The sequence below is a fragment of the Convolutriloba macropyga genome, chromosome 14 (assembly GCF_964194025.1).
Source record: "Convolutriloba macropyga chromosome 14, txConMacr16.3, whole genome shotgun sequence".
Classification (NCBI taxonomy): Eukaryota; Metazoa; Xenacoelomorpha; order Acoela; family Convolutidae; genus Convolutriloba; species Convolutriloba macropyga.
This window is the reverse complement of record NC_134481.1, coordinates 1,387,493-1,397,668: the sequence shown is the minus strand read 5'-3', so window position 1 is coordinate 1,397,668 and position 10,176 is coordinate 1,387,493. Positions and strand designations below refer to the sequence as shown.

Here is a 10,176-nt window from a genome sequence, read left to right as displayed (position 1 = left end):
CTTTTTCAAAAGATACCCGGGCCCTAAATGTCCCATCGGTCTTCGACCTTGTTTTCCCGTCCTGATCTGATCACACGCTACTTCCGATGCAATTTATGCAATAAAAATGAAGACCGAATTAGGAGTAAGAAAACACCCACATTTTTCCCAACATGACGAACATCAATTTTGTCGAGTATGCATAAATATGCAGAAGAAATGCCCGATTTGAACGATAATATTTAATCAACTAAACACAACTCGATTCACAATTTCATTTGTTTTTACTTTTTCCTCGGGATGGAGTTACCTCAATTTTCTGTAGCTTGCCCCCCTGGCCTTTGAACCTACACACTTAAGGATGCGTCATCCAATTTTATTCGAATTAATCAGGTCTTTCATGTCTTTCTGCGTAATTGTTCTAACAATATATGCTAAAGTTCAAAGATTTTTTTAATTTTTTGAAGAGGAGTTAAAGAGTTAAAACTTATTTTATGGTGTTTCCTCTTCCAGCTCAGCATCATCTTCCAGCTCAGCGAGTTCGTCTCCCCAGCTGCACGGGTTGTTGCGGCCATATTAGTGTGACACACGCCCCAAGACTCACACCTCCGGGCAGCGGAGAACGACCTACTTGAGCCGGGGCTGCCCGCCTGGCATAATTATAAAGATTTTTTTCTTATCCCCCTCCTTTTTTTCCTTTTTTTCCATAATAGTTAATTCAAAAATGGGTATCGCCCTCTCATCAAAAATGTTACACTTCCTCAGTATACCGTTCAAAAACTGTTCAAAAACACTTCTTTGGCTGATAAACGGAATTGAATTTGTATTCAATTGCCCTATTTACAGCATAGCTTTTATCTACCTAGTCATTGCGACTGAGTTTGGTCTATAATATCTATCGCATTCCACGAATACCTTCGAGGTTTTCACAACGGTAGGGGCTAAACCAAAAAAAAAGAAAAATTGCCTTTCGCAAAACAAAAACATTTCTAACAAACTTTAACAACAAATGCATTTAGCATTATAATTATTAAATAAAGCATTTAAAAACAAAACCTTTCAAAACGATTTTTACAATAGAATGTTATACTAATGACAGAGGCTGATAATATGAAAAGGCTGATAAGATGAAAGTTTAATCATCCCCTGCTTCTCAAATACAACCACCATCTTCATCAAGCCAACAACCAACACTACAACATCGCAATCTAGTAGAACAACAGAAACTGACATCAACTCCGGCATTTTCATCAATGCGAGAACCACAGGACCTATATGACCCTTCAAACAACTAGCTAGTGAACAGTAACAGATCGTATTCGTTTCAAAATTCCCAACAAAGCAGTCACGCAGAGAAAATATAAAAAAGTGCAAACAGAGATGACCTCATGAGTGATAAAAAAACGAAAGAACATCTTCTACTGCTAGAAAAGACAGAAAAGTAGGGAAAACACCGTATATCCTATGAATCCCAAATTTGTGACAAACTTGAGATATGCTTTGAAGAATAAGTTCAGAATCTCTGACATGGTTAAGGTTCAGAACATCCCAACCGGCGAAAAATTCCTTGCAAAAACCCAAACCCTGCCAATTATGAAAAAATTTTCCTTACCAGACACAATGAATGTTCGGAAAGTCAAAGACAGAGACACTCAAAACAACACTTACCTCGCCAGAAAATATCAGCTAGGTTCCTATGTAAACTTCCCGTATGCCCACTTGACTGCCTTCCCGACGCCTGCGTTCGCCACCGAAGAAGTCACTCAAGCTTCAATAATTACGGAAAATTTGAAGTGTCGACAGGAATTAATTATTAAACAGACGGAACTGCCGGAGCTACAAATTAGATTTGAAAGATTACAAATGCAGTGCAGTAAAAAGGAGAAAGTAACAAGCGATGATTGCTGGCGGAGGCAGTACATGGTCTCCCAGCAAGTAAAAAAATGGAGGAAAGTAATGTTAGAGAAATTCACAAAGTGTATGCGAGAAAACATTTAGAAATCACTACAGTCAACCCGAATTTAAGAATGGAAAACAAAAACCAGTTGAAAAAGTACAGCAACTCAATTCTGAACAGACAAAACTCAAGAATTAAGTACAAAAGTACAACACAGAAAAGAAGACTGTGAACAACACTACGCAGAAACATCAATCGGACCATGGAGACAACAAAGAAGTGGTAGAAGTGACTGTACATCAAGATAATGATCAATGCCCAAATTCATCCCAACGTTCGTCTTATACATGACTAAACTCCAAAAACAACTTCTTGGAGATTAACCATTAAGCCTGCAAACTTTACGAAACTCCTAGAGACTAATTTCCGATATTTTTTAAACTACTCGCTCTTCGCGATTTATTTTGTATTTCACCACTTCAGTTCCTTTATCGCTTTTTGCGATCGTTTTTTAGCACAACATTATCGCCCTTTGCGATTGATTTTATATTACGAAGCCTTCAACCCTTGTAACTATCCCAACTAAACAACATTTGCAACGAAAGGTTGAACAAAACTCAAAACTTACCTGACCTTCACTTAAAACTTCTATATGAAGTAGATTAATTTATTAAATTTCTTTCTTACTAAAAATTGGGGTGAGCAGTAGTATTACGAGAGCCGTTACAAATGACCGGATAATTAATCCCACATTAGAGCGAACGTATTTAGGCGTTAATTGACCATTCTTTTGTTGCGCGCTAAGCAAATTAACGCTTGTTAAGACTACCAGTACACGAGTATTTAAATTACTTAGTTCTACTTATTTAAATTAACACAACGTTAGGCCTGGATCTCCTCGCTTATATGCAGGATAGAATAAATACGTTGTTGAGCGTAGGCGGCCTGTATAACCGCACTTTGTTTTGCTTTAAATTACTTCTGCTTTTGACAGTTGCAATGCAGACATTTCCTCAGATTTCTTCAGGGGATAAGACAATAAAGTCTCATAGAAAGCCCCGAAGAAAACCATAATTTTTGGGGTTGTAGAAGAAGGGAAAACCAGAAAACAGGCGCCTTCGTGATCAGTTTTTGATGTTCTCAGTTTTTAGAGTTATATATTTTTTGGAGTTTCAACAATTTTTCCGTGAGATAAAAGGAGTTAAATCTCTTGCCTTCTCGGCCAATAGGAATATTAGGAAGCACCTTACTATGAACGTGAGTTTGTAATTGGCCCCCTATCGACCCAAACTGAGCTGAGATGAAAATGTAAATTTTCTCAGCGAAGTGGGACGGAACAAAATTAGAGAGAAACAAGAGAGCGGAAAATCAACAGCAGACAACTGCTTCTTTTTTCTTCCAAAAAACCACTTTCTAAAGTCCAACAGAAAAATTATATCAAAGATTCCGAATTTAGCCATTTTTCAAACGGACAATTCTTACTAGAGATCGGCTAGAAGAAGTACCTGAAAGAATATCGAAGACGTACTCTCACAATAACAACTCCATCAAGGAAAAGCTAAACCCCGTTAAATACTCCTCAGTGTAAGCTTGTTTATTTAAACAATCTTTATTATTAATTTAACTTTTCAGCCCCCAACAACGTTAAATTGAGACTTATAGCACATACAGGTCTTAGGCATATATTTTTGCCTTCGATTTGTTATATCTTTTGTCAAGTTAGACTGGCATACATAAAGAGATCCCATATTGTGTGATCTGTAGCAGCCCATCCTAATTTGATACAACCCCCTGCATAAGGCCTGCAAACACGGATCTTATTGTCTTCTCCTCGCCTTACCTTGACAACCCTTCCTAAGGGCCGTTGAACACCTGGTGTGTTTGCCTCAAAAACCCACACGACGTCTGATACTTTTAATGATTTGAACAATATATGTTTTTTTATTCTTTCTCTCAAAAAAGATGATAAATTCGGGATTCGTTTCGGAATCAATCGATGAATTGTGGAAAAATTGGCGTACAGAAATTTCTGTCAGCTAAAAAATGTCGCCAACTTGTTTAATCGAGAAAAGGCTAAATGTCGAGTGAAGTCTTTAATTTGTTGTGAGAATACAAGTCGGCAACAAATTCTTAGCATTTGAAAGTTTGCACAACAGAGTACAGGAGGTCGGAAAAGTCAACATACGTATTTGGGTTGCTACTGACGAGAAAATTACAGTTTTGTGCCTAAGCTCTGAAACTGTGGACAATGAGACGTTTGTTTCAGAACTGGCAGTAGAGTTGATTGTTGGCAGCCTTGAAAAAAATTCTATCGCAATTGAGACAGCGGATAGTTTTTTTCGCTCTTCTTGTCACCAGTCATCAGTCGACATCAATCAAAACAGACCATCTTTCTGCCTGATGTCGTTGATGTTTGATGAACCATAAATTAAAATGTTCCCAACCAATCAAACCAATTGCAAATTTTTCCATCAAACGCTTCCATTTCCATTTTTAGAAGGTAATGTATATATGGATTGGGCACATATTGTACATATAGGCACAGCTATTGTCGAATCTGTTGCTTCCCAGGTTGAGGTGCCATCCGGAAGTGACCCCTGATCAGACCGTGCCAGACGAAAGTTACCTCTGATCAGACCCTCCCAGACCAAAGTATCCTCTGATCAGACTAAAGTGCGCTCGAAACACCGTGTGCGCTCTAAGTGCGCTCGAAACTGTTTCTGATCAGACCTTCCCAGACGGAAAGGACCTCTGATCAGACCATAATCAGACCATTGTCCAGACGATTGTGCGACCATGGCCCAGTTCAAACCCAGACCATTGTCCAGACGATTGTGCGCTCAAAATCACTTCTGATCAGCCTAATGTGCGCTCAAAAGTTACTCCTGATCAGACTATTGTGCGCTCGAAATCACCTCACAGCACGAATTTTGTTATAATATATTCATTTCATACAAAATGATGTTTGCATTATTATATTCATCTAAAAAAAGACCATTCTAAAAGTATTATTGCAAAAGAAAAGATAACCCAACTGCTGAATAAAAAAATTATTTAGTATACATTAGTGCATATTTCCAACTCAATGGATAAATTTAGACAGTTTTCCATATAAAGCGTCGTATTCTACAGTTAAACAAAGTTTCCTTGTCAGGGGACTGACATGTTCAATCAGTTGGACCCCTTTGGTTCTGATCAAAGACATCAGACTCTAGATGTGTTTGTGATCAGAATGCTGCTTTTTGTTGCCTCTTGACAGAGCCGACATCTCTCTGTAAAAAAAACAAAAATCAAAAAAAAAATTCCGCTCGAAATGGTCTCTGATCAGACTAATGTGCGCTTGAATCCGCCTCTGATCAGACCATTCCCATCCTGAAGTGACTTCTGATCATACCATCCCCAGACCAAAGTGACCTCTGATCATACCATCCCCAGACCGAAGTGACCTCTGATCATACCATCCCCAGACCAAAGTGACCTCTGATCATACCATCCCCAGACCGAAGTGACCTCTGATCATACCATCCCCAGACCGAAGTGACCTCTGATCATACCATCCCCAGACCGAAGTGACCTCTGATCATACTATTGTGCGCTGGAACCAAATCCCAGACCCTGTAATTTTGGTCTGGTAACACACCGTGTGCGTTGGACTTGGTCTGATCAGAGGTCACTTCCGGATGGCACCTCAACCTGGGTTATCTGATGGATTCAAGGAAGTCCATGGGTGTTTCCATAGGTGTCAGTCACCACGGCCTTAAATGGAAATGGACCTGGAAGTTTTGTCAACTGAAGCTTTAGAAACAAGATTTCGAAAAACACATGCTTACAATGGTGTTCCACGTTAAAATTTCAGAGCCGAAAATTGGCCAACATCACCCAAAATGAGCAGTGCTTCTGTTGAATTAATTAATGGAATAAAACAAATAACCGAAAATGCAGTTAAGAAGACAGACAATTTTTGGCATGATCCAATTCTGTACTCTGTCAAGAAAAAATTCTCCTTTATAAAAATATAATTATTAGTTTTTTACATTTTACTGATTTCAGGTATTATATTGTAGTGTCGTTCAGGTATTTCAGGTATTATATTGTAATATAATTCTAGCAAAAAAGTCACCAAAAATTTCAGTTAGATCGTATTGATCATGATTCACATCCATTTAGGTGTCGTAAAGACGTTACATTTGTTACGGGATAAGGCATTAGAAGCGCTGAGTTTTTTTTTAAAAAAAGAAAATAATAATTGTGAAAAGCCTGAGTGTACAAATACGCTGAAAGCAAAGACCTCGAAGTAACATTGATTTTTTGCCATGACGCTTTGATGCTTTTCTTTGATAGACACGGTGTCGCTTTTCCTTGTGGCCATATTTTTTCACTCATTAATTGTTACCAGAAATAAAGTTATTGTCAATACCAGCTAGAGCAAAAATCATAATTTTTTGCATTTTGAGCTAAATTGAAGAATCTTTTAATCGAATTCACTTTATATTTTAATATTGATAAATGAACTCTTGGTGGCAGGACAAAATACCCAATGCCAAAATACCCAATGTGACAAAATACCCAAAATATACCCAATAATTTATTCTAACGTTGAAACTTTCAGAACGATTATTTAACATAATATTTAGTAAGTGCATTTGGCCATGCCTCGCGGGCCATGGCCATGCCTCAGAGGCCCGTGGGACTTGATATGAAACTATCACAACCAAACATGGGATTACACTATCAACTTAATTGCGAGAAAACATACTTGTAATTTTTAGTGCTAATTTGTAATCGGATTATTGAACGAAAAGATCAAAGGCAATAAATTGGGTATAATGGCATTGGGTATTTTGGCACATTGGGTATTTTGGCATTGGGTATTTTGTCATGTAACCGAGCTCTTAATTACCATTAATGTAATTAAGAGATTGGCTTTTTTCAATTACGTAATCGGGAGAACTTCTATTCATCAGTACGAAAAGTAAGAAAAATGTCTATTTCGTGCCTATCAATCAAAGATATTAGCCGCTATTGAGCGTAATAGAAATTTAGTGCTGGTTGAAGTGAAGCTGATAATGACCATTTAACTGTAAAACTTTGCACACGAAAAAGCTTTTTTTTTCTGTCAATTTGAATTTATATGGTGCCCACAACTTATCTGATACCGACAACTCTATTCTGTTGAAAAGTATCATGTGTAAAAACAATCATGTCAAAGCTGACTTTGTTTGAACACTTAATGAAACATTCGAAAACCTAGTTAAAAGCACTCAAAAAATCATTGAAAACCTTTAACATAAAGATTGACTTGTTAGAAAAATGCTCTGATCAGACCTCCCTTCACTCAAAAATGACTTTTCAGATCAGCTCTTTCAGCAATTTTAAGTACGTTTGTTAATAGTTTTTATATTAGGCCTCGTCCATAATCATTTGATTTAACCAGTTGTTCTTAATATGTTATGTCTTCAATAGATATATGGTGTGTTTCAGTTGTCATGTTTTGCACTTAAGAAATAATCCTGAAACTGTTAACCATTAGAATTATGTAAATTTCTTTGATTGTCATTATTTAGGTTGAAATGGTTTATTACTTCGCTTATCCACCCAATGGATACTGTACTGGATTTTACACCTTTAAGCTGAAAAAAAAGTGAGAACTCTAAGTTTTGCATATTTTTTAGAGCATTGAACTAGCCGGCTTTGATACTCTCGGAAACTTTTTTTTCACCTGAAATGCAATTCAAATGAAACGTTTTCAGAGTTGAGCAGAACATTTCAGATTGGCAATTTCTTTGGTTGATGTTAGCTTTCATAATATTAGTTCAAATAACACTGTTAATTCCAAAAAAATCAAAAGAAATTCAATTCTAAATGAACAATAATTCATGAAGACATTTGAGAGAAATCTCTTGTAAAAAACAGTCAATGCAGATTTTTTACTGACCCTGCATCTGCTTTAATAAAAACGCATTTATAATTTGACTCGGAGCTAAAAACAAAAGAGAAAAAAATAAACCGCTTCTTCTACTGTTTGGGCACAGAGATACACAAAAGTCTGCTAACTGCTTAAGTTCCGATTTCGTAATTTTTCAATAATTAGAGTGTATTCTGGTTATTAAGTGAGAAGTTTATCTGCTGCAATGTTTCTGCAGTTTTTTTTAAAAAAACTTGAATCTATACCATAAAAATAGCGGTTTATCAAACATTTCGTTAGCTTCAATAGATTTTGACAGTTGTCATCTCAAATTTTAAGTGAAGCTTCAGACTCTTATAATATGGTAGAAATATTACAAAAAACTTAAATATAAGAACTACCATTATTAGTCTGTTTTTAAAACTTAATCAATATTTACGTATACATAAACGTGAAAAAAAATTTAATGGCATTAACAATTATCAGTATCAGAAAAACACTATTCAAAGAAAGTATTGGAAAAACAATGTTATGGAAGACTCCTGGATTTTTTTCACACCTTATCCTTCAATTTCCTTTAGAAAAATTAGCAAAATATAAAAGTTTTCAATCGCAATAATCCCCTACTCACTATGATTATCTGTTGTTAAATTCTATAGTTGTTCGCTTTTTTCCAAAAAAATTGGATACAAATCTTGTTTCGCAAATATTTTGATTGTACTATTATTTGTTGAGACTTAGAATTGAAGAAAAAAAATAATCTCTAGAGGTAATCAAAGCAAATAGTCAACAGAACTGTTTTTTTGATTTGCTCAATTCGCAAAAAAAAGAACCAGAAGGTTAATTTTCATCAAATTCTGCCCCGTTGTTACTTTTTGGAAAAAGTATCGATAAATGCAAAATTTGAAGAGCCATAGAGGAAACACCACGTGCATTTGCCTCCAAAGTTTCTTGCACAAATACGACAGATTAAGGTTTAAACTCGTATCCCGGAGGTTGGTGGCAGAGTAAATCAGCGCTGAATCAGTCTAAAGACGTTCTGTTTTTTAAGATGGCCAGTACTCTGTTCATGTCCCAATTTAAATGGGCCACTCTTGATTTTTGAGTAAAATTTACTGCATGAAAAATAATATGCTCAGCTTAACTCCCGCCAACGAGGTTTGATTTATGTGCGCTTCGAACTTCCCCGTAAGTACTTGTAACATTTAATTTGCGTAGCAAGTCGTAACCACTAAGCTAAATGGGCTTTGCAGTAATTGCCTACAAACTAGCTTATATATAGATAGTGTGTATACTACTATAGAAATTACTAGTTAGAAGCTACAAAAGTGTGACATTACTCTGCTCAGACTTAATTTTGGGCTATGAGTGAATTTCAAACTTTACAGGATAAGTTTAGCCGGGGCTGACTCCATGACCTCAATATAATCATAATGAAGAAGAACTGAACATAAAAAACTTTAAATATACTGGAGATGCAATGTTTCAGAACTGAATTAATCTTATACACTTAAAATGTGCTGGTTCAGCGCTGAAATGCTCTGAGACTCACGTCCGGGGATAGAATTTTCCACTCTCATAGGAATCCATGGCGTTCGTTATTTTTTTCACAGCTAGTTTTTTATGATTCGAGAGAGTTGCCAAGTATGATTTGGCACAACTAAGACTCAAGTCAACTTATTTGGAGTAATACGCAAAGTCAATTTTAAACTCTTAACACTTTATTTCAAATCGGATTTTTTTTACGCTATTTTTGCCGAATTAAAGCAATTATTTCCAAACAAGGCAATTGAGGAATTATTCATGTCTATTATGTAATTGAAATTTGAGTCCCATGGGAGTAACGTATTTAAGAGGTAAATAAAACCCATTTTTGTGGTAAATTTTATATCCTTAAATGTTCCAATTCATACCTGATAACGGTCTGTAATGATGAGATGAAATTAGAGACTTTAACTTAAATCCAGTACAAATTTTTTTTCTGCTGAAGACGATGAGAATATGGCGCCGAACCAAGAAAGAATTTCCGAGCTGAAGAGGGCTGATACACTGGAGATCATTTCTCAAGTTCATTTTGGACAGGTAGAAAACTTGGGTTTAACATTCTTTCAGCGAACCCTTCCTCACCAACATTTGTTTAACTGGTTATTCAAAAGTTGTCTCTGTGTTCTAATTTTCGAAGTTATTCTGATGTGTACAAGTCTATCCGATGAAACTATTTTTTCAGGACAAATTGAAAAATCTGATTCAGAATACACAATAACTAACATAATGTTTGGCTATATGAACATCTTGCTTTGCCCTACCTATTTTTAACTCACGTGCACCTCAATGTTCTCTGAACAAATAACTGAAAAGTTGAACTAGTACTAATTAAATTACTTAAGTTGTCTGA

The 10,176-nt window shown here is 36.1% G+C and overlaps 1 long non-coding RNA gene across 1 annotated transcript; it reads left to right on the top strand.

Annotated features, from left to right (window-relative positions):
* The first annotated feature begins 6,760 nt into the window (after positions 1-6,760).
* LOC142353257 (uncharacterized) lies at positions 6,761-9,888 on the top strand. The gene is made up of 3 exons (XR_012761039.1): positions 6,761-6,848; positions 7,441-7,483; positions 9,772-9,888. It is a non-coding gene; the product is annotated as an uncharacterized LOC142353257 (long non-coding RNA).
* Positions 9,889-10,176: the final 288 nt, after the last annotated feature.